This window comes from Lethenteron reissneri, chromosome 55 (genome assembly GCF_015708825.2).
Source record: "Lethenteron reissneri isolate LAM-NWPU_2019-01 chromosome 55, ASM1570882v1, whole genome shotgun sequence".
In the NCBI taxonomy this organism is placed as follows: domain Eukaryota; kingdom Metazoa; phylum Chordata; class Hyperoartia; order Petromyzontiformes; family Petromyzontidae; genus Lethenteron; species Lethenteron reissneri.
In genome coordinates, this window is record NC_083833.1 from 9,072,797 (window position 1) to 9,096,259 (window position 23,463).

Here is a 23,463-nt window from a genome sequence, read left to right on the forward strand (position 1 = left end):
AGCAGTCTGTTAAGGCTTTACCGGGGGGAGAGGGTGGTGGGGGGTAGTCTTCGTGGCGACGGCTGAACGACTGGTGATGCTGTTGTTTATTTTGCGGCAAGTGTCGAAGACAATTTGCGAGACCTCGAGAGAGAACCCCAGCAATGGGGGTCCTTTTGCAAGAGTGAGCGACCTGGGCGAGGGGTGGGGGGGAGGGAGTGTCACACAAAAGTGGCAACTCGGTCACGTGAGGTGAAGTGTGTAAACTTGTATTAACTCTAAACTTTTAACTCGTTTGTTTGTTTACCAGGTAAGGCCCATTTTTTCAGAAGCGACCTGGCTATCACAAACGGTAGCTCAGCGAAGTGGATGTTCAATGTTTCGCAGTCAAATGCCCTGGACGCGTGACGCTGGCTTCTAAATGCGGAGGGAAAAAACCGGAGGACACGGAGAAAAATCCATGCGACCACGAGGAGAGAGAGAGAGAGACTCGCCAACGACACGTCCGTCCAGGAGGAGCCGAACCCTGGCTCGCCAGGAGAACGCAGCGCAGTTCAGTGTGGCCTCCGCCTGTTGCATCAGAGTGGGATAGAGTGTTGCCCCCTCGCACGCACGTGGGTTTTCCCCCGGTTGCTCCGGTTTTCTACCGCACGTACGAACACTCTGTAATTGGCTGAAAGCAAATTAATATATGGAGGCCCGCAAAGCTTGGGAAATATTTGGTAGCACCGGCTCACTGGCTGCCTGATTCTTTCCAACTTGTCTGTGGTTCCACATTGGCTGTGAGACGCAATTTACTTCCACGACTTTTATATATATAAAACACTAAACATGATGTATTAGTAAAACTGCTTGGGTCAATGGTATTTGGGACTTTACCATTGTGGCCTCGCAAAGAATACCTAGCAATCGCTTCTGCTGGGATACCTTCCTGCATTCAATCTCTTGACTACCCATCTCTGCCACTAGCATGGCTCACAACCTCCTCCTCGTGCCTGCAGCAAGGGCCAGGCCCGTCTCTCCCGATCACTGGTTCCACACAGCCCCCCCCTCCTCCTGCATCGTGGGTTCGACTTTTAAGAGACACTTCTTTTTGAGGCCCAACCTCTTTCGTACAGCCCCTGCCTCTGTTCGCCTGGCTTTAGAGCGACACTAAGCTTGGCTCTTCACCTCGGAGTCACGGTTTTATATATAACTAGCGCTAAGTTATATATATATAACTAGTTATATATATAAACCTAGCGCTAGTTATATATATAACTAGCGCTAGTTATATATATAACTAGCGCTAGTTATATATATAACTAGCGCTAGTTTTATATATATATAATTAGCGCTAAGTTATATATATATATATAACTAGCGGTAAGTACCCGGCGTTGCCCAGGCGAAAAAGACAGACACACACATCGACTTGCACACAGACATCGACCCACACACAGAAACACATCGACTTACACACATGGACTCACACACATGTAGTTAGTTACACACACATATCGACTTACACACATGGGCTCACACACACAGACATCGACTTTAGACACACATCGACTTACACACATATGGGCTCACACACAGACATCGACTTTAGACACACACATGTAGTTAGTTACACACCCATCGACTTACACACATGGACTAGCACACAGACATCGACTTTAGACACACATGTAGTTACACAAATCGACTTACACACACACAGCTGACAGTCTCCATTCCTACCCTGTGGTCACCCACCTCATGCCTGTCCCGCGAACTCTCTCTCGACTTGTTCTCAATCCTTCAAGTCGCTCACCCTACTACCCTGCCGTGATAGGAATACAAACGACATTGCGACTCGTGAAACTCTACACATTCGTCAGTAACACGGTGTGGCCTTAACAGGGAAGGATAGACAACGGGCGACGTTTCGGGCAATGGCCCCCTTTCATAGCACGGAAATGAGAGGCCAGAGAAATCGAACCGGTTAGGTTTGGAGACCGCACTGAACACTTAAGGAGCCTGGTTGTTGATTATTGTTTTTTTTACCCTTCTATCTGCCAACAAAACTGACACCTTTTTTACAAGGAGTCATGTTTGCATAGACCACAATACCTGCAGTCATAATGCAAACAAAAAACATAACTCTGATAATGTGCACTGTCCTTGGAGTTGATTGGTCCACACCTTAAAAAGGTGTCAGTTTTGTTGCCAGATAGAAGGGTAAAAAAACAATTATCATATTTTCTACTGGCAAATGAGGTTCCAATGGAGTCTGGTTGTTGTTTGTGCAACGCTGCAGAAGTACAAAGTAACGTGTTTATTTGCCGTGCTGGTCACGCTTGCAAATGGCATTCGTTCTGTTCTCTCTCTCCTCCTGGTCTGTCTCTGAAGTCCTGGTCACTCATTGGTCTCTCAAGTTCTCGCCGGCGGGGGCGGTGGGGGGACGAAATTATGAGTGTTGAACAAGCTCTGCCGGCAGCGCCCAGTGCTAACGAGTGGCGGGTTGCCGTGCGCTGGGAATTGTTTTGTGTTTGGCACGGTGAGGATGCTGATGCTGCTACTGCGAGTCCGGCCCGTCCGCTGTGAAGAGGATTTCGTACGCCGCATTCTTTTGCAGGTGAAAGGTGTTCTCTTGGCAGCTCTACTGTCTTGTGCGGCACCACATTCGCGGAGACCGCTCGGCCCGTCCGTGGGGCGGTTGGAACTGAACGGGTTTTTTTTTCGCGACAAATGAAATAAAACGTCGATCTCTACCGCGCGAACGCCGCTTTCATTACGGGCCGCTCGATCGATCGCTCGTCGATGGGTCGTCGTCGTCTGGGCGCCCACGTGGCACGCGAGCACGTGGCGAGCGAGCACGTGGCACAGGCCGAGCCGGCAAACAAAAACGACGACGAAACAAGTATAACCCATAAAAACAAAGTTTTTCACTATAAATCCTTTATATGCGTGGCGGCTAGAGTCCTCTCGTCCTCTGGCTTGAGATGGCTGCCACCTATGGGTCAGATGATTGTCTGCCAGTATTAAGCAATTGGTAATTAAATATTTAATTTGTTTTCCCTAAACAGTGTAAAATTTTGGAAAAAAATTTTCACGAACATTAATTGTCTCGCACAACGAGTCTGTGTGCAAAATGTCAGCTCGATTGGATCACGGGAAGTGGGTTAAAAAACGACCGAAAGATTTGCACGGTCGTAAGCAAGAAAGCACGCAAGCACGCAAGCAAGCAAGCGAACTTAATATAAAGGATTTAAAAACGCCGCCTCCGTCCGAGTCGTCGAACCAGCAGCTATCGACCGGGTGGCCCCAGCGCTCGAGTGGGAGCGGCTCGCAAGTGTGAAGTTGTTGAGTTCAAATCCCGGGTCGGGGTTGACTTTGGAGGCCCAGCATCTGTTCATAACGGGGTCTGTTTAAACAAAAAACGTGTTTACACTTTGTAGGGGAAGTCAACAGATTTGGTTGTGCTATTGCTAGACTCGCCCCTTCCATAAGAATGTGTAATTTCCACCGCTGGTTCGGGGCTGTAAACGAGAGATGAACACCGATGCCACAATGCACTTTTAATGAAGAAATCACTTGACCTTTCTGAACGTAATAAATAAGGTCTAATTTACAAATGTTTAGCACGATCCGTCTTTTGCTTTCACACGAGACAACTCTCCCCCTCCATTACCCCGGGAAATCGCGAGTAGACCCACCCATCTGCGCTCAAAACAGCCTCCACAATAACCTTGTTCACATTCTTAGTTTTTTTCCGGTAAAGTCACGTAGGTAAAACATTTAAATTAATAAAAATAAAATAAAATCGTGCTGTGACCGTTCCACCTGAAGACGGAAGCTTGTGTTGCCTCCGAAACGTCATGATTTTTATTTTATATTATTAATTTTATTTTTTTACCATCGTGGCGAAAGCTACCGCTGCTAACGCTTTCTCCACTGCACCAAGCCCCTGTGTTCAACACGCAAACTCAAACATCTGCCCTGATAAGACATTCCCAGCCCCTGTGTCTGGTTTGAACCCAGCCTCTGCCTTGTCGTTAAAATAACAGCGGCAATGCTGAAGCTACCAGCTATCCTGGTTTGTTTGGCACGGTCCTGGCTTCACAAGCACTGTGCCCGTGTCCCGGGCAAGTCGGCAGTGACGACTTGAGCAGTAAGACGGGGTCACCTGGGCGGTGGGCGGGGTCACCTGCGTAGTGGGCGGGGCTACCTGAGTAAGGGGCGTGGCTAACAGCTGTGGGCGGGGCTACCTGAGTAAGGGGCGTGGCTAACAGCTGTGGGCGGGGCTACCCGAGTAAGGGGCGTGGCTAACAGCTGTGGGCGGGGCTACCTGAGTAAGGGGCGTGGCTAACAGCTGTGGGCGGGACTACCTGAGTAGGGGGCGTGACGAACAGAGCTGTGGGCGGGGCTACATGAGTAAGGGGCGTGGCTACCTGAGTAAGGGGCGGGGCTAACAGAGCGGTGGGCGGGGCTACCTGAGTAGGGGGCGTGGCTACCTGAGTAAGGGGCGGGGCTGACAGAGCGGTGGGCGGGGCTACCTGAGTAGGGGGCGTAGCTAACAGAGCTGTGGGCGTGGCTAACAGAGCTGTGGGCGGGGCTACCTGCCCAGCGGGGTCCCGGCTATAAGAGGGGCTCCCGGCGCGTCCGTAATTGCGAGCCCGCGTAGCTCGCCGTGATCGTATAGTGGTTAGTACTCTGCGTTGTGGCCGCAGCAACCTCGGTTCGAATCCGAGTCACGGCATTGTGGTGACAAAGACACGGCAGCGGGCTCGATTTTTATTCCTGCTTTTTATATCCCAGACAAATCCATCTCCGTAGTGAATGAGCAGAAAAAAATATTCGGGCTCGTTTCGTGTTTTAGAAATGACCGCTTTGTTGTAAATGTGTTCGCAAGCGTATCCGTACTGCTGTTACATCCATACAGGTGCCTACTTTTTGTCAGAGTCAATTTGATGTACTATGTGAGTTCCCGAATGGGTGAATGAGTGGGTCAGTGGGAGAGTGAGTGGGTGAGTGAGTGGGTGAGTGAGTGGGTGAGTGAGTGAGTGGGTGGGTGAGTGAGTGAGTGGGTGAGTGAGTGGGTGGTTGGGTGAGTGAGTGAGTGGGTCAATGGGAGAGTTAGTGGTTGAGTGAGTGGGTCAGTGAGAGAGTTAATGGGTGAGTGGGTGAGGGAGTGGGTGAGTGAGTGGTTGCGTGAGTGACTAGGCGAGTGGGCATGTGTAAGTTCCCGAGTGGGTGAGTGCGTGCGTGACTTCCCAATTAGGTGGGTGAGTGAATGAGTGAGTGTCTGAGTGAGTTGGTGAGTGAATGGGTGCGTGGGTGAGTGAGTGAATGAGTGAGTGAGGATGTTTGAGTTTCCAAGTGGGTGATTGAGCATGTGTGAGTTTCCGAGTGGGTATGTGAGTGAGCGGGTGAATAGGTGGGTGAGTGACTAGGCGAGTGGGCATGTGTGAGTGGGTCAGTGGGAGAGTTAGTGAGTGGGTGAGTGAGTTAGTGGGTGAGTGAGTGAGTGAGTGGGTGAGTGAGTGGGTGAGTGAGTGAATGAGTGAGTGGGTGAGTGAGTTGGTCAGTGGGAGAGTGAGTGGGTAAGTGAGTGGGTCAGTGGGAGAGTGAGTGAGTGAGTGGGTGGGTGAGTGGGTGGGTGAGTGAGTGGGTCAGTGGCTGAGTTAGTGAGTGGGTGAGTGAGTGAGTAGGTGAGTGAGTGGCTATAAGAGAGGCTCCCGGCGCCCACGTGATCGCGAGCCCGCGTAGCTCGCCGTGATCGTATAGTGGTTAGTACTCTGCGTTGTGGCCGCAGCAACCTCGGTTCGAATCCGAGTCACGGCATTGTGGTGACAAAGACACGGCAGCGGGCTCCCTTTTTATTCCTTCTTTTTATATCCCAGACAAATCCATCTCCGTGGTGAATGAGTAGAAAAAAATATATTCGGGCTCGTTTAGTATTTTAGAAATGATCGCTTTGTTGTAGATGTGTTCGCAAGTCTCTACAGAAGACCGGCGATGATTGGCCCAGCAGCGCTGTACAGGTGCAGCGTGTACGTGCAGCTGTTACATCCGTACGTGTTCCTACTTTTCGTCAGAGTCAATGTGATGTCCTATGTGAGTTCCCGAATGGGTGAGTGAGTGGGTCAGTGGGAGAGTTAGTGGGTTAGTGGGTGAGTGGGTGGGTGGGTGAGTGAGTGGGTGAGTGAGTGGGTGGGTGAGTGAGTGAGTGAGTGGGTCAGTGGGAGAGTGAGTGGGTCAGTGGGAGAGTTATTGGGTGAGTGGTTGAGAGGGTGGGTGGGTGGGTGAGTGGGTGAGTGAGTGAGTGGGTCAGTGGGAGAGTGAGTGGGTCAGTGGGAGAGTGAGTGGGTCAGTGGGAGAGTTAGTGGGTGAGTGGTTGAGTGGGTGGGTGGGTGGGTGAGTGGGTGGGTGAGTGGGTGGGTGAGTGGGTGGGTGAGTGGGTGGGTGAGTGGGTAGGTGGGTGAGTGGGTGGGTGGGTGAGTGAGTGGTTGCGTGAGTGATTAGGCGAGTGGGCATGTATGAGTGGGTGAGTGCGTGACTTCCCAATTGGGTGAGTGAGTGAGCATGTGAGTGTCTGAGTGAGTAGGTGAGTTAATGGGTGCGTGGGTGAGTGAGTGAGTGAGGATGTTTGAGTTTCTAAGTGGGTGATTGAGCATGTGTGAGTTTCCGAGTGGGTATGTGAGTGAGCGGGTGAGTAGGTGGGTGAGTGACTAGGCGAGTGGGCATGTGTGAGTTCCCGAGTGGGTGGGTGAGTGAGTGGGTCAGTGGGAGAGTTAGTGAGTGGGTGAGTGAGTGGGTGAGTGAGTGAGTGAGTGAATGAGTGAGTGAGTGAATGAGTGAGTGAATGAGTGAGTGGGTGAGTGAGTGGGTCAGTGGGAGAGTTAGTGAGTGGGTGAGTGGGTCAGTGGGAGAGTTAGTGAGTGGGTGAGTGAGTTAGTGAGTGGGTGAGTGGGTAAGTGAGTGGGTCAGTGGGAGAGTGAGTGAGTGGGTCAGTGGCTGAGTTAGTGAGTGTGAGAGTGAGTGAGTAGGTGAGTGAGTGGCTATAAGAGAGGCTCCCGGCGACCCCGTGATCGCGATCCCGCGTAGCTCGCCGTGATCGTATAGTGGTTAGTACTCTGCGTTGTGGCCGCAGCAACCTCGGTTCGAATCCGAGTCACGGCATTGTGGTGACAAAGACACGGCAGCGGGCTCGATTTTTATTCCTTTTTTTATATCCCAGACAAATCCATCTCCGTGGTGAATGAGTAGAAAAAAATATTCGGGCTCGTTTAGTGTTTAAGAAATGACCGTTTTGTTGTAAATGTGTTCGCAAGTCTTTATAGAAGACCAGCGATGATTGGCCCAGCAGCGTAGTACAGGTGCAGCGTGTCCGTACAGCTGTTACATCCATACAGGTGCTTACTTTTCGTCAGAGTCAATTTGATGTCCTATGTGAGTTCCCGAATGGGTGAATGAGTGGGTCAGTGGGAGAGTGGGAGAGTGAGCGGGTGAGTGAGTGGGTGAGTGAGTGAGTGGGTGGGTGAGTGGGTGGGTGAGTGAGTGAGTGAGTGGGTCAGTGGGAGAGTTAGTGGGTGAGTTAGTGGGTAAGTGGGTGAGTGAGTGGTTGCGTGAGTGACTAGGTGAGTGGGCATGTGTGAGTTCCCGAGTGTGTGAGTGGGTGAGTGAGTGCGTGACTTCCCAATTGGGTGGGTGAGTGAATGAGTGAGTAAGCATGTGAGTGTCTGAGTGAGTTGGTGAGTGAATGGGTGCGTGGGTGAGTGAGTGAAAGAGTGAGTGAGGATGTTTGAGTTTCCAAGTGGGTGATTGAGCATGTGTGAGTTTCCGAGTGGGTATGTGAGTGAGCGGGTGAGTAGGTGGGTGAGTGACTAGGCGAGTGGGCATGTGTGAGTTCCCGAGTGGGTGGGTGAGTGAGTGGATCAGTGGGAGAGTTAGTGAGTGGGTGAATGAGTTAGTGAGTAGGTGAGTGAGTGGGTGAGTGAGTGAGTGAGTGAATGAGTGATTGGGTGAGTGAGTGGGTCAGTGGGAGAGTTAGTGAGTGGGTGAGTGAGTTAGTGAGTGGGTAAGTGAGTGAGTGGGTGAGTGAATGAGTGAATAAGTGAGTGGGTGAGTGAGTGGGTCAGTGGGAGAGTTAGTGAGTGGGTGAGTGGGTGAGTGAGTGAGTGAATAAGTGAGTGGGTGAGTGAGTGGGTCAGTGGGAGAATTAGTGAGTGGGTGAGTGAATGAGTGGGTGGGTGAGTGGGTCAGTGGGTGGGTTAGTGGGTCAGTGTGAGAGTTAGTGGGTGAGTGGGTGGGTGAGTGAGTGGGTCAGTGGGAGAGTTAGTGAGTGAGTGGGTGAGTGAGTGGTTGCGTGAGTGACTAGGCGAGTGGGCATGTGTGAGTTCCCGAGTGTGTGAGTGGGTGAGTAAGTGCGTGACTTCCCAATTGGGTGGGTGAGTGTCTGAGTGAGTTGGTGAGTGAATGGGTGCGTGGGTGAGTGAGTGAATGAGTGAGTTAGGATGTTTGAGTTTCCAAGTGGGTGATTGAGCATGTGTGAATTTCCGAGTGGGTATGTGAGTGAGCGGGTGAGTAGGTGGGTGAGTGACTAGGCGAGTGGGCATGTGTGAGTTCCCGAGTGGGTGGGTGAGTGGGTCAGTGGGAGAGTTAGTGAGTGGGTGAGTGAATGAGTGAGTGGGTGAGTGAATGAGTGAGTGGGTGAGTGAGTGGGTCAGTGGAAGAGTTAGTGAGTGGGTGAGAGAGTTAGTGAGTGGGTGAGTGAGTGGGTGAGTTAGTGGCTATAAGAGGGGCTCCCGGCGCTCACATGATCGCGAGCCCGCGTAGCTCGCCGTGATCGTATAGTGGTTAGTACTCTGCGTTGTGGCCGCAGCAACCTCGGTTCGAATCCGAGTCACGGCATTGTGGTGACAAAGACACGGCAGCGGGCTCGATTTTTATTCCTCCTTTTTATATCCCAGACAAATCCACGCGTTTTGTTGTAAATGTGTTTGCAGGTCTGGATAAGAAGACTGGCGATTGTTGGCACAGCAGCGTTGTCATCCGCGTCTTACTCTTTCTCAGTGTCATCAAGATATGTCCACTGCTGGATGATCATGAATGTTGATGCCTCGTAACCTGCATCTCTCAGTCATTCCCTGCGCACTTTTCATGTTTTGCTCCGTACTCTTCTCGTCAATAACCACGTGTTTGTACACCACGTGCACTCCGTGACATGGCAGGGAGGGCTGTGCACTGATTGTCAACATTGTTCTGTATCCTGCACGTTGGTTTGTAGCATTCCATCATCGCAATGCATTTGTGGTGTCCAGCCACCAACAACAGGCAACTTGGCACATTCGTCAAGAACACTGCGTGGATGTGAAAGAACAAAATATATAATGTGTGAAATTACGGGTTACGTCCCTGCTTCATAGCACATTAAATATCGTATTCAGTCTTTCCAAAGTAGTCCAAACTACTCTCAAATCGTCAAGCATAACAAGTTCTGGAAATGATAATTGGTTTTTTCCCTTCTATCTGGCAACAAAACTGACACATTTTTTACAAGGAGTCATGTTTGCATAGACCACAATACCTGCAGCCATAATGCAAACAAAAAACATAACTCTGATAATATATGCACTGTCCTTGAAGTTGATTGGTCCACACCCGAGACAGCTTTCCTTAGAGCCTACTAACCACTATACGATCATAAATTTACATCAGCGATTAATTTTTTTGGCATTTCAAATAAAACAAAATCGAGCCCGCTGCCGTGTCTTTGTCACCACAATGCCGTGACTCGGATTCGAACCGAGGTTGCTGCGGCCACAACGCAGAGTACTAACCACTATACGATCACGGCAAGCTACGCGGGCTCGTGATCACGGGGGCGCCGGGAGCCCCTCTTATAGCCGGGACCCCGCTGGGCAGGTAGCCCCGCCCGGGACGTAGGTAGCCTCGCCCATCTATGGGTCTCTGCGTGGCTTTCTGATAGTCTATGAGTCTCTTCTGTGGATCTGTGGATCTCTGTGTGAGTCTGTGGTTCTTTTGCGGGTCTGTGGATCTTTGTGTGAGTCTACGGGTCCATGTGTAACTCTCTGTAAGTCGATGGGTGTCTACGTGAAGCTGTTGGTATTTTTTTCATCTGTGGTCTACATATTCTTGGTTCTTTCGGTAAAGTCACGTAGAAGAGAAACAATAAAATATTAAAAATATAAAACAATAAAATTCTCACGACGTTTCGATTGTAACACAAGCGATCATCATCAGGTGTGAAAATCACAGCAAGGAAATTTGAAAAAAGTGGTCTATACATTCAAGTCTGTGGATCTCTATGTCAGTCTGTCGGTCTCTGTGTGAGTCTGTGGGTCTCTGTGTGTCTGTGTGTGTCTTTGTAAGTCGATGTGCATTACTGCAGAAATGAGTAGGACCATCAACTCGCCACGCTTGTGAAACCGGTTCACTCACGGTCACCCGTCTGTTCAAACACAAATACGAACCCATGCAAATCCCCACAAATCTGCCGGCTCTGTGTCTGCGAGCCCTCAGCCACCCGACCGCCGTCTTCGCCCTCCTCCACAGCCCCACGGGCTCCACGTGGTCTGGGTGACTGCACCGGGCACCACGTGCCCAGCGGGGTCCCGGCTATAAGAGGGGCTCCCGGCGCCCCCGTGATCGCGAGCCCGCGTAGCTCGCCGTGATCGTATAGTGGTTAGTACTCTGCGTTGTGGCCGCAGCAACCTCGGTACGAATCAGAATCCTGGTATTGTGGTGACAAAGACACGGCAGCGGGATAAACTTTGTCATTGTTTAAAATCCCAGATGAATCCAATACCGTAGTGCACAAATAAAAAGTAACATTGTTTAATGTAGAACAGGGGTCGGCAACTTTTCCAAGCAGAAGGAAATAATTTTGTTGTTTTTGACCAGAGCAGTTGGAGAGCCACACGCAGAGCCACCTGTACACAGACACAGCAGCAGCAGTTATACAGCAGCAGCAGGTATACAGCAGCAGCAGCAGGTATACAGCAGCAGCAGGTATACAGCAGCAGCAGTTATACAGCAGCAGCAGTTATACAGCAGCAGCAGTTATACAGCAGCAGCAGCAGTTATACAACAGCAGCAGGTATACAGCAGCAGCAGTTATACAGCAGCAGCAGCAGTTATACAGCAGCAGCAGTTATACAGCAGCAGCAGCAGTTATACAGCAGCAGCAGTTATACAGCAGCAGCAGCAGTTATACAACAGCAGCAGGTATACAGCAGCAGCAGTTATACAGCAGCAGCAGTTATACAGCAGCAGCAGGTATACAGCAGCAGCAGGTATACAGCAGCAGCAGGTATACAGCAGCAGCAGTTATACAGCAGCAGCAGCAGGTATATAGCAGCAGCAGTTATACAGCAGCAGCAGTTATACAGCAGCAGCAGGTATACAGCAGCAGCAGGTATACAACAGCAGCAGGTATACAGCAGCAGCAGTTATACAGCAGCAGCAGCAGTTATACAGCAGCAGCAGTTATACAGCAGCAGCAGCAGCAGTTATACAACAGCAGCAGGTATACAGCAGCAGCAGTTATACAGCAGCAGCAGCAGGTATACAGCAGCAGCAGTTATACAGCAGCAGCAGTTATACAGCAGCAGCAGGTATACAGCAGCAGCAGGTATACAGCAGCAGCAGCAGGTATACAGCAGCAGCAGTTATACAGCAGCAGCAGCTATACAGCAGCAGCAGGTATACAGCAGGTGACAACCAGAGCCACCTGTACACAGACACAGCAGCAGCAGCAGGTATACAGCAGGTGACAACCAGAGCCACCTGTACACAGACACAGCAGCAGCAGGTATACAGCAGGTGACAACCAGAGCCACCTGTACACAGACACAGCAGCAGCAGCAGGTATACAGCAGCAGGTGACAACCACGGACTGACTTCAATCGACAAGATCCGTGATGCAATAAACTGCGTCTATTCAGCTATTTTCCCCTCTTAGTTATTCGTCAACAATATAGTTTGATTTCGATTTAAAGCTTTCGTGACTGCAGGGATTCATCTTCCTGGTTCTTTCGGTAAAGTCACGTAGAATGGAAATAATAAAATAATAAAAATAAAACATAATTAAATACAATTCTAACGACGATTATAGCGGAGTGGCAGTCACGGAATGGAACGCGTCCGAAAGGAACTCCACACTACCCTCAAATAGCAAGCATAACGAATCCTAGAATTTTTATTCAAGCGAGGTAATGGATTTCTCTGGGATATAAAAAGAAGGAATAAAAATCGAGCCCGCTGCCGTGTCTTTGTCACCACAATGCCGTGACTCGGATTCGAACCGAGGTTGCTGCGGCCACAACGCAGAGTACTAACCACTATACGATCACGGCAAGCTACGCGGGCTCGTGATCACGGGGGCGCCGGGAGCCCCTCTTATAGCCGGGACCCCGCTGGGCAGGTAGCCCCGCCCGGGACGTAGGTAGCCTCGCCCATCTATGGGTCTCTGCGTGGCTTTCTGATAGTCTATGAGTCTCTTCTGTGGATCTGTGGATCTCTGTGTGAGTCTGTGGTTCTTTTGCGGGTCTGTGGATCTTTGTGTGAGTCTACGGGACCATGTGTAACTCTCTGTAAGTCGATGGGTGTCTACGTGAAGCTGTTGGTATTTTTTTCATCTGTGGTCTACATATTCTTGGTTCTTTCGGTAAAGTCACGTAGAAGAGAAACAATAAAATATTAAAAATATAAAACAATAAAATTCTCACGACGTTTCGATTGTAACACAAGCGATCATCATCAGGTGTGAAAATCACAGCAAGGAAATTTGAAAAAAGTGGTCTATACATTCAAGTCTGTGGATCTCTATGTCAGTCTGTCGGTCTCTGTGTGAGTCTGTGGGTCTCTGTGTGTCTGTGTGTGTCTTTGTAAGTCGATGTGCATTACTGCAGAAATGAGTAGGACCATCAACTCGCCACGCTTGTGAAACCGGTTCACTCACGGTCACCCGTCTGTTCAAACACAAATACGAACCCATGCAAATCCCCACAAATCTGCCGGCTCTGTGTCTGCGAGCCCTCAGCCACCCGACCGCCGTCTTCGCCCTCCTCCACAGCCCCACGGGCTCCACGTGGTCTGGGTGACTGCACCGGGCACCACGTGCCCAGCGGGGTCCCGGCTATAAGAGGGGCTCCCGGCGCCCACGTGATCGCGAGCCCGCGTAGCTCGCCGTGATCGTATAGTGGTTAGTACTCTGCGTTGTGGCCGCAGCAACCTCGGTACGAATCAGAATCCTGGTATTGTGGTGACAAAGACACGGCAGCGGGATAAACTTTGTCATTGTTTAAAATCCCAGATGAATCCAATACCGTAGTGCACAAATAAAAAGTAACATTGTTTAATGTAGAACAGGGGTCGGCAACTTTTCCAAGCAGAAGGAAATAATTTTGTTGTTTTTGACCAGAGCAGTTGGAGAGCCACACGCAGAGCCACCTGTACACAGACACAGCAGCAGCAGTTATACAGCAGCAGCAGGTATACAGCAGCAGCAGCAGGTATACAGCAGCAGCAGTTATACAGCAGCAGCAGTTATACAGCAGCAGCAGTTATACAGCAGCAGCAGCAGTTATACAACAGCAGCAGGTATACAGCAGCAGCAGTTATACAGCAGCAGCAGCAGCAGTTATACAGCAGCAGCAGTTATACAGCAGCAGCAGCAGTTATACAGCAGCAGCAGTTATACAGCAGCAGCAGCAGTTATACAACAGCAGCAGGTATACAGCAGCAGCAGTTATACAGCAGCAGCAGTTATACAGCAGCAGCAGGTATACAGCAGCAGCAGGTATACAGCAGCAGCAGGTATACAGCAGCAGCAGTTATACAGCAGCAGCAGCAGGTATACAGCAGCAGCAGTTATACAGCAGCAGCAGTTATACAGCAGCAGCAGGTATACAGCAGCAGCAGGTATACAACAGCAGCAGGTATACAGCAGCAGCAGTTATACAGCAGCAGCAGCAGTTATACAGCAGCAGCAGTTATACAGCAGCAGCAGCAGTTATACAACAGCAGCAGGTATACAGCAGCAGCAGTTATACAGCAGCAGCAGCAGGTATACAGCAGCAGCAGTTATACAGCAGCAGCAGTTATACAGCAGCAGCAGGTATACAGCAGCAGCAGGTATACAGCAGCAGCAGCAGGTATACAGCAGCAGCAGTTATACAGCAGCAGCAGCTATACAGCAGCAGCAGGTATACAGCAGGTGACAACCAGAGCCACCTGTACACAGACACAGCAGCAGCAGCAGGTATACAGCAGGTGACAACCAGAGCCACCTGTACACAGACACAGCAGCAGCAGGTATACAGCAGGTGACAACCAGAGCCACCTGTACACAGACACAGCAGCAGCAGGTATACAGCAGCAGGTGACAACCACGGACTGACTTCAATCGACAAGATCCGTGATGCAATAAACTGCGTCTATTCAGCTATTTTCCCCTCTTAGTTATTCGTCAACAATATAGTTTGATTTCGATTTAAAGCTTTCGTGACTGCAGGGATTCATCTTCCTGGTTCTTTCGGTAAAGTCACGTAGAATGGAAATAATAAAATAATAAAAATAAAACATAATTAAATACAATTCTAACGACGATTATAGCGGAGTGGCAGTCACGGAATGGAACGCGTCCGAAAGGAACTCCACACTACCCTCAAATAGCAAGCATAACGAATCCTAGAATTTTTATTCAAGCGAGGTAATGGATTTCTCTGGGATATAAAAAGAAGGAATAAAAATCGAGCCCGCTGCCGTGTCTTTGTCACCACAATGCCGTGACTCGGATTCGAACCGAGGTTGCTGCGGCCACAACGCAGAGTACTAACCACTATACGATCACGGCAAGCTACGCGGGCTCGTGATCACGGGGGCGCCGGGAGCTCCTCTTATAACCACCCACCCATCCACTCACCCACCCACCCACTCACCCACCCACCCACTAACTTACCCACCCACGAACTCTCCCACCCACTAACTCACCCACCCACCCACTAACTCACCCACCCACTAACTCACTCACCCACTCACACACCCACCCACTTACCCACTCACTCACTCACCCACTCACTCACCCACTCACTCACTTACCCACCCACTCACTCACGATCACGGCGAGCTACGTGGCCTCGCTATCACGAGAGCGCCAGGAGCCCCTCTTATAGCCGGGACCCCGCTGGGCAGGTCAGCTCGCCCGCGACGTAGGTAGCCTCGCCCATCTATGGGTCTCTGCGTGTCTTTCTGAGAGTATATGGGTCTCTTCTGTGGATCTGTGGATATTTGTGTGAGTCTATGGGTCTATGTGTGTCTGTACGTCAACGGGTGTCTACGTGAGGCTATTGGTATTTTTTTTTATCTATGGTCTATGTGCGAGTCTGTGGGTCTCTGTGAGTCTGTGTGTGTCTTTGTAAGTTGATGTGCATTACTGCCGAAAGGAGTAGGACCATTAACTCGCTGCGCTTGTGAAACCGGTTCACTCACGGTCACGCGTCTGTTCAAACACAAATGCGAACCCATGCAAATCCCCACAAATCTGATGCTCTGTGTCTGCGAGCCCTCAGCCACCCGACCACCGTCTTCACCCTCCTCCACAGCCCCACGGGCTCCACGTGGTCTGCGTGACTGCACCGGGCACCACGTGCCCAGCGGGGTCCCGGCTATAAGAGGGGCTCCCGGCGCCTCTGTAATTGCGAGCCCGCGTAGCTCGCCGTGATCGTATAGTGGTTAGTACTCTGCGTTGTGGCCGCAGCAACCTCGGTTCGAATCCGAGTCACGGCATTGTGGTGACAAAGACACGGCAGCGGGCTCGCGTTTTCGTGCTTTTCATATCCCAGACAAATTTATCTCCGCGGTGAATGACAAGAAAACAATATTCGGGCTCGTTTAGTGTTTTAGAAATGACCGCTTTGTTGTAAATCTGTTCGCAATTCTCTATAGAAGACCGGCGATGATTGGCTCAGCAGCGTTGTACAGGTGCAGCGTGTCCGTTCAGCTGTTACATCCGTACGTGTGCCTACTGCTCATCAGAGTCAATGTGATGTCCGTTACCGATTTCATCGCTCCATCTCCTCAGTGTACATCCTCTCGGACGCGTTCCATTCCGTGGCTGCCACTCCGCTCTCATTGCTACCACCGCCATCGTCCCTTCTGTCCGTGACGCGTCCTGCCCAAGCCTCACTCACCTCTCTCACCAGGTGCCATTAGCTCACTCACCTGCACGTGTCGTCTCATCCGCGGCTCCCTCTCTGCGTCTCTCAGTGCTTCTCTGCGCATGTTTAGTGCCACTAATGACCGCGTGTTCATGCATCACGTGACACAGCAGGTGTCACGTGATGCACCGATTGTAAACATTCAGTATCCGGCACATTGGCTCTTTGTATTCCATCATCACAATGAAATTGTGGTGATGCGATAGCATTGGTGCCCAGGCACAAATAACAGACAACTCAGCACATTCGTCAACAACTATGCGTGGCTTTAAAATAAAAATGTGAAGTTACGGTTAATGGTTGTTCTTCATAGCACGTGAACGATCATTTTCAGGCTTCCCAAAGCACTCCAAACTACTCTAAAATAGTCATTCGTGACGAGTTGTAGACCAGGGGTCGACAACCTGCTCCTGGGAGCCGCAGGCGACTGTTTGGCTGCCCCTTTGCGGGCAGCCGTTTTAAAAAGATGGAAACCTTTAACATAAATGAACGTATAGATAATGTATTAAATATGGAATGTGTTCGTGACAACAAAGTGTACAGTGACACTATCTTGTTAAAAATAACTAGGGGGAGGGGGGACGAAATAGATGCAGTTTATGCCATCAGCTATTTATATTAAATCCTTTATATTAAGTTCACTTGCTTGCTTAGGACCGTGCAAATCTTTCGGTCGTTTTTTAACCCACTTCCCGTGATCCAATCGAGCTGACATTTTCCACACAGACTCGTTGTACGTGACAATTAATGTTCGTGAAAGTTTTTTTTCAAAAATTTTACACTTTTTAGGACAAAAATATTATATTTAATTACCAATTGCTTAATGCTGCCATGCAATCATCTGACCCACAGGTGGCAGCCATCTCAAGCCAGAGGACGAGAGGACTCTTGCCGCCACGCATATAAAGGATTTATAGTGAAAAACTTTGTTTTGACAGGGTTATACTTGTTTTTCAGTCAGACTGTGGTGGTTGTCACCTGCTGTATACCTGCTGCTGCTGTATAACTGCTGCTGTGTCTGTGTACAGGTGGCTCTGCGTGTGGTGCGGCTCTCAAACTGTTTCGGTCAAAGACAAAACAGTGGCTTCATATTTTTCTTTGAAATGTTACCCACACCTGTTCAACGTTAAACATCTTTATTTTCTGAATGCACATCGGCAATGGATTTTTATGACCTTCAAATTAATAAAAATCGAGCCAGCTGCCGTGTCTTTGTCACCACAAATTAATAAAAATCGAGCCCGCTGCCGTGTCTTTGTCACCACAATGCCGTGACTCGGATTCGAACCGAGGTTGCTGCGGCCACAACGCAGAGTACTAACCACTATACGATCACGGCGAGCTACGCGGGCTCGCGATCACGGGGGCGCCGGGAGCCCCTCTTATAGCCGGGACCCCGCTGGGCAGGTTGCCCCGCCCATCTATGGGTCTCTGCGTGGCTCTGAGATTCTATGGGTCTCTGGTGTGGATATGTGGATCTTTGTGTGAGTCTGTACGTCTATGGGTGTCTACGTGAGGCTTTTGGTATTTTTTATGTATGGTCTATGTGCGAGTCTGTGGGTCTCTGTCAGTCTGTCGGTCTCTGTGTGAGTTTGTAGGTCTCCGTGATTCTGTGTGTATCTTTGTAAGTCGACGTGCATTGCTGCCGAATGGATTGAGACCATCAATTCGCTGCGCTTGGGAAACTGGTTCAATCACGGTTACCCGTCTTGTGAAAAATAAATGTCAACCCATGCAGACTCCCGCAAATCTGCCGGATCTGTGTCTGCGAGCCCTCAACCACCTGACCACCGTCTCTGCCCTCCATAGCCCCCCGGCTCCTCGTGGCCTGGGTGACAGCACTGGGTGCCACGTGTCCAGCGGGGTCCCGACTATAAGAGGTTCCCAACAAACGCGCGTAACTCGCCGTGATCGTATAGTGGTTAGTACTCTGCGTTGTGGCCACAGCAACCTCGGTTCAAATCCGAGTCGTGGTATTGTGGTGACAAAGACCCAGGCAGTAGGATCGACTTTTTCATTGTTTGAAATCCCAGATAAATCCATTGCCGTAGTGCACAAATAAATAGGTAACATTGTTTAATGTAGAACAGGGGTCGGCAACTTTTCCAAGCACAAGGAAATAATTTTGTCGTCTTTGACCAGAACAGTTGGAGAGCCGCACCACACGCAGAGCCACCTGTACACAGACACAGCAGCAGCAGCAGTTATACAGCAGCAGTAGTTATACAGCAGCAGCAGTTATACAACAGCAGCAGTTATACAGCAGCAGCAGTTATACAGCAGCAGCAGTTATACAGCAGCAGCAGTTATAAAGCAGCAGCAGTTATACAGCAGCAGCAGCAGTTATACAGCAGCAGTTATACAGCAGCAGCAGTTATACAGCAGCAGCAGCAGTTATACAGCAGCAGCAGTAGTTATACAGCAGCAGCAGCAGTTATACAGCAGATGACAACCACGGACAGACTTCAATCAAAAAGATCCGTGATGAAATAAACTGCGTCTATTCAGCTTTTTCCCCCTCTTAGTTATTCGTCAACAAAATAGTTTGACTTGCAAATGTTGTCGCCACCAAGACATTCCATAGATACCCATTCCCTGTCATATTTAATACATGATTTATCTTCATCCAGCAATGGCTAGATCACGACAATTACTATGAAGCACGCGTATACAGTATGAATACCTGAAATTACACCAAATTAGACCGTGACCACAATGACACCGAGAGACGCAGAGGGACGTGCGGAGTGGAGAACACGGGCAGCTTAGTGACATCATCACGGTGACCTCCATGCTGCTGCGGATGGACCACGATGATAATGATTACACTGAGATAGGAAGACGATGCGGATGAGACGACACGCGCAGGTGAATGAGCTACTGACACCTGGTGAGAGAGGTGAGGCTTGGGCAGGACGCGTCACGGACAGAAGGGGCGATGGCGGTGGTAGCAATGAGAGCGGAGTGGCAGCCACGGAATGGAACGCGTCCGAGAGGAACTCCACACTACCCTCAAATAGCAAGCATAACGAATCCTAGAATTTTTATTCAAGCGAGGTAATGGATTTGTCTGGGATATAAAAAGAAGGAATAAAAAGCGAGCCCGCTGCCGTGTCTTTGTCACCACAATGCCGTGACTCGGATTCGAACCGAGGTTGCTGCGGCCACAACGCAGAGTACTAACCACTATACGATCACGGCGAGCTACGCGGGCTCGCAATTACGGACGCGCCGGGAGCCCCTCTTATAGCCGGGACCCCGCCAGACACGTGGTGCCCGGTGCTGTCACCCAGACCACGTGGAGCCCGTGGGGCTATGGAGGAGGGCGAAGACGGCGGTCGGGTGGCTGAGGGCTCGCAGACACAGAACATCAGATTTGTGGGGATTTGCATGGGTTCGCATTTATGTTTGAACAGACGGGTGACCGTGAGTGAACCGGTTTCACAAGCGCAGCGAGTTGATGCTCCTATTCCTTTCGGCAGCAATGCACATCGACTTACAAAGACACACACAGACACACAGAGACCCACAGACTCACACAGAGACCGACAGACTGACATAGAAATCCACAGACTTGAATGTAAACCACTTTTTTCATATTTTCTTGCTGTGGTTTTCACACCTGATGATGATTGCTCATGTTACAATCGAAACGTCGTGAGAATTTTATTGTTTTATATTTTTAGTATTTTATTGTTACCCTTTTACGTGACTTTACCGAAAGAACCAAGAATATGTAGACCACAGATGAAAAAAATATCAACAGCTTCACGTAGACATCCATCGACGTACAGAGAGTCACATATGGACCCATAGACTCACACAAAGATCCACAGACCCGCAAAAAGAACCACAGACTCACACAGAGATCCACAGATCCACAAACGAGACCCATAGACTATCAGAGAGGCACGCAGAGACCCATAGATGGGCGGGGCTACCTGCCCAGCGGGGTCCCGGCTATAAGAGGGGCTCCCGGCGCCCCCGTGATCGCGAGCCCGCGTAGCTCGCCGTGATCGTATAGTGGTTAGTACTCTGCGTTGTGGCCGCAGCAACCTCGGTTCGAATCCGAGTCACGGCATTGTGGTGACAAAGACACGGCAGCGGGCTCCATTTTTATTCCTTCTTTTTATATCCCAGACAAATCCATCTCCGTGGTGAATGAGCAGAAACAAAATATTCGGGCTCGTTTAGTGTTTTAGAAATGACCGCTTTGTTGTAAATGTGTTCGCAAGTCTATAGAGAAGACCGGCGATGATTGGCCCAGCAGCGTTGTACAGGTGCAGCGTGTATGTGCAGCTGTTACATCCGTACATGTGCCTACTGTTCATGAGAGTCAATGTGATGTCTTATGTGAGTTCCCGAGTGGGTGAGTGGGTGAGCGAGTGCGTGAGTTCCAATTGCGTGGGTGAGTCAGTGGGCGGGTGAGTGAATGAGTGAATGATTGAGTGAGAATGTGAGTGTCCGAGTGAGTAGGTGAATGAATAGGTGTGTGGGTGAGTGAGTGAATGATTGAGTGAGGATGTTTGAGTTCCCAGGTGATTGAGCTTGTGTGTTTTTCCGAGTGCGTGGGTGACTGAGTGGGTGAGGAGGTGGGTGAGTGAGTGGGTTGGTCAGTGAGTGAGTGATTGGGATAATGAGTGGTTCAGTGGGAGAGAGAGTGAGCGAGTGGGTGAATGAGTGGGTGAGTGAGTGAGTGGGTGAGTGGGCATGTGTGAGTTCCAGAGTGTGTGGGTGAGTGAGTGGGTGAGTAGGTGGGTGAGTGAGTGGTGAGTGAGTGGGTCAGTAGGAGAGTGAGTGAGTGGGTGAGTGAGCATATGTGAGTTCCCGAGTGGGTGGGTGAGTAATTGAGTATGTGGGTGAGTGGGTGAGTGAGTGGGTGAGTAGGTGGGTGAGTGAGTTGGTGAGTGAATGAGTGAGTGAGGGAATGAGTGAGTAGTCGAGTGGGTCAGTGGGTGGGTGAGTCAGTAGGTACATGGGTGGGTGAGTAAATGAGTAAGTGAGCATGTGAGTGTCCGAGTGAGTAGGTGAGTGAATGGCTGAGTGGGTGAGTGGGTGAATGATTGAGTGAGGATGTGTGAGTTCCCGAGTGGGTGGGTGAGTGAGTAGGTGAGTAGATGGGTGAGTGAGTGCGTGCGTGGGTCAGTGGGAGAGTGCGTGAGTGGGTGAGTGAGTGGGAGAGTGAGTGAGTAGGTGAGTGAGTGGCTATAAGAGGGGCTCCCGGCACCACCGTAATTGCGAACCCGCGTAGCTCGCCGTGATCGTATAGTGGTTAGTACTCTGCGTTGTGGCCGCAGCAACCTCGGTTCGAATCCGAGTCACGGCATTGTGGTGACAAAGACACGGCAGCGGGCTCGGTTTTTATTCCTTTTTATATCCCAGACAAATCCATCTCCTTGGTGATGAAGCAGAAACAAAATATTCGGGCTCGTTTAGTGTTTTATAAATGACCGCTTTGTTGTAAATGTGTTCGCAAATCTATAAAGAAGACCGGCGATGATTGGCCCAACAGCGTTGTACAGATGCAGCGTGTCCGTGCAGCTGTTACATCCGTACGTGTGCCTACTTTTTGTCAGAGTCAATGTGATGTCCTATGTGAGTTCCCGAGTGGGTGCATGGGTGATTGAGTGGGTGAGTGATTGAGTGAGTCAGTGAGTGAGTTGGTGAGTGGGTGAGTAGGTGGGTGAGTGAGTTGGTGGGTAGGTGAGTGAGTGGGTGGTTGAGTGAGTGACTGGGCGAGCCGTTTTATGTGAGTTCCCGAGTGGGTGAGTCGGTGAATGAGTGGGTGAGTGAGTGGGTCAGTGGGTGAGTGAGTGTGTGGGTGGGTGAGTGAGTGAGTGAGTGGGTGAGTTAGCATATATGAGTTCCCAATTGGTTGGGTGAGTGAATGAGTGAGTGAGCATGTGAGTGTCTGAGTGAGTAGGTGAGTGAATGGGTGCGTGGGTGAGTGAGTGAATGAGTTAGGATGTTTGAGTTTCCAAGTGGGTGATTGAGCATGTGTGAGTTCCCGAGTGGGTAGGTGAGTGAGCGGGTGAGTAGGTGGGTGGGTGAGTAGGTGGGTGAGTGGGTAAGTGAGTGGGTGAGTGAGTGGGTCAGTGGAAGAGTGAGTGGGTGAGTGAGTGAGTGAGTGGGTGAGTGAGTGGGTCAGTGGGAGAGTTAGTGGGTGAGTGAGTGGGTGAATGAGTGGGTGAGTGAGTGGGTATGTGAGTTCCCGAGTGGGTGGGTGAGTGAGTGGGTGAGTGGGTGGGTGAGTGGGTCAGTGGAAGAGTGTGTGGGTGAGTGAGTGAATGAGTGAGTGAGGATGTTTGAGTTCCCAAGTGGGTGATTGAGCATGTGGGAGTTTCCGAGTGGGTGAGTGAATGAGTGGGTGAGTGGGTGGGTGAGTGAGTGGGTCAGTGGGTGAGTTATGGGTGAGTGGGTGAGTGAGTGGGTCAGTGGGTGAGTTAGTGGGTGAGTTGGTGAGTGAGTGGTTGCGTGAGTGACTAGGCGAGTGGGCATGTGTGAGTTCCCGAGTGTGTGAGTGGGTGAGTGAGTGTGTGACTTCCCAATTAGGTGGGTGAGTGAATTAGTGAGTGAGAATGTGAGTGTCTGCGTGAGTTGGTGAGTGAATGGATGCGTGGGCGAGTGAGAGAATGAGTGAGTGAGGATGTTTGAGTTTCCAAGTGGGTGATTGAGCATGTGTGAGTTTCCGAGTGGGTATGTGAGTGAGCGGGTTAGTAGGTGGGTGAGTGAGTAGGTGGGTGAGTGGTTGAGTGAGCGACTAGGCGAGTGGGCATGTGTGAGTTCCCGAGTGGGTGGGTGAGTGAGTGGGTGAGTGAGTGGGTCAGTGGGAGAGTTAGTGAGTGAGTGGGTGAGTGAGTGGGTGAGTGGGTGAGTGAGTGGGTGAGTGAGTGGGTGAGTGAGTGGGTGAGTGAGTGAGTGGCTATAAGAGGGGCTCCCGGCGCCTCGGTAATTGCGAGCCCGCGTAGCTCGCCGTGATCGTATAGTGGTTAGTACTCTGCGTTGTGGCCGCAGCAACCTCGGTTCGAATCCGAGTCACGGCATTGTGGTGACAAAGACACGGCAGCGGGCTCGATTTTTATTCCTTCTTTTTATATCCCAGACCAATCTATCTCCGTGGCGAATAAGCAGAAAAAAAATATTCGGGCTCGTTTAGTGTTTTAGAAATGACCGCTTTGTTGTTAAAGTGTTCGCAAGTCTGTTTCGAAGATCGGCGATGATTGACACAGCAGCGTTGTACAGGTGCAGCGTGTCCGTGCAGCTGTTACATCCG

The 23,463-nt window shown here is 50.4% G+C and overlaps 13 non-coding genes across 13 annotated transcripts; 8 read left to right on the top strand and 5 right to left on the bottom strand.

Annotated features, from left to right (window-relative positions):
- Positions 1–4,633: 4,633 nt before the first annotated feature.
- TRNAH-GUG (transfer RNA histidin (anticodon GUG)) lies at positions 4,634–4,705 on the top strand. Its single transcript has one exon. It is a non-coding gene; the product is annotated as a tRNA-His (tRNA).
- Positions 4,706–5,718: 1,013 nt separating this feature from the next.
- Positions 5,719–5,790, top strand: TRNAH-GUG (transfer RNA histidin (anticodon GUG)). Its single transcript has one exon. It is a non-coding gene; the product is annotated as a tRNA-His (tRNA).
- A 1,266-nt stretch (positions 5,791–7,056) lies between these two features.
- Positions 7,057–7,128, top strand: TRNAH-GUG (transfer RNA histidin (anticodon GUG)). The gene has a single exon. It is a non-coding gene; the product is annotated as a tRNA-His (tRNA).
- Positions 7,129–8,787: 1,659 nt separating this feature from the next.
- On the top strand, positions 8,788–8,859 carry TRNAH-GUG (transfer RNA histidin (anticodon GUG)). The gene has a single exon. It is a non-coding gene; the product is annotated as a tRNA-His (tRNA).
- An 874-nt stretch (positions 8,860–9,733) lies between these two features.
- TRNAH-GUG (transfer RNA histidin (anticodon GUG)) lies at positions 9,734–9,805 on the bottom strand. Its single transcript has one exon. It is a non-coding gene; the product is annotated as a tRNA-His (tRNA).
- A 2,449-nt stretch (positions 9,806–12,254) lies between these two features.
- Positions 12,255–12,326, bottom strand: TRNAH-GUG (transfer RNA histidin (anticodon GUG)). Its single transcript has one exon. It is a non-coding gene; the product is annotated as a tRNA-His (tRNA).
- Positions 12,327–14,755: 2,429 nt separating this feature from the next.
- On the bottom strand, positions 14,756–14,827 carry TRNAH-GUG (transfer RNA histidin (anticodon GUG)). The gene has a single exon. It is a non-coding gene; the product is annotated as a tRNA-His (tRNA).
- An 860-nt stretch (positions 14,828–15,687) lies between these two features.
- On the top strand, positions 15,688–15,759 carry TRNAH-GUG (transfer RNA histidin (anticodon GUG)). Its single transcript has one exon. It is a non-coding gene; the product is annotated as a tRNA-His (tRNA).
- A 1,698-nt stretch (positions 15,760–17,457) lies between these two features.
- TRNAH-GUG (transfer RNA histidin (anticodon GUG)) lies at positions 17,458–17,529 on the bottom strand. The gene has a single exon. It is a non-coding gene; the product is annotated as a tRNA-His (tRNA).
- A 1,790-nt stretch (positions 17,530–19,319) lies between these two features.
- Positions 19,320–19,391, bottom strand: TRNAH-GUG (transfer RNA histidin (anticodon GUG)). The gene has a single exon. It is a non-coding gene; the product is annotated as a tRNA-His (tRNA).
- Positions 19,392–20,199: 808 nt separating this feature from the next.
- On the top strand, positions 20,200–20,271 carry TRNAH-GUG (transfer RNA histidin (anticodon GUG)). The gene has a single exon. It is a non-coding gene; the product is annotated as a tRNA-His (tRNA).
- A 1,173-nt stretch (positions 20,272–21,444) lies between these two features.
- Positions 21,445–21,516, top strand: TRNAH-GUG (transfer RNA histidin (anticodon GUG)). Its single transcript has one exon. It is a non-coding gene; the product is annotated as a tRNA-His (tRNA).
- A 1,645-nt stretch (positions 21,517–23,161) lies between these two features.
- On the top strand, positions 23,162–23,233 carry TRNAH-GUG (transfer RNA histidin (anticodon GUG)). Its single transcript has one exon. It is a non-coding gene; the product is annotated as a tRNA-His (tRNA).
- Positions 23,234–23,463: the final 230 nt, after the last annotated feature.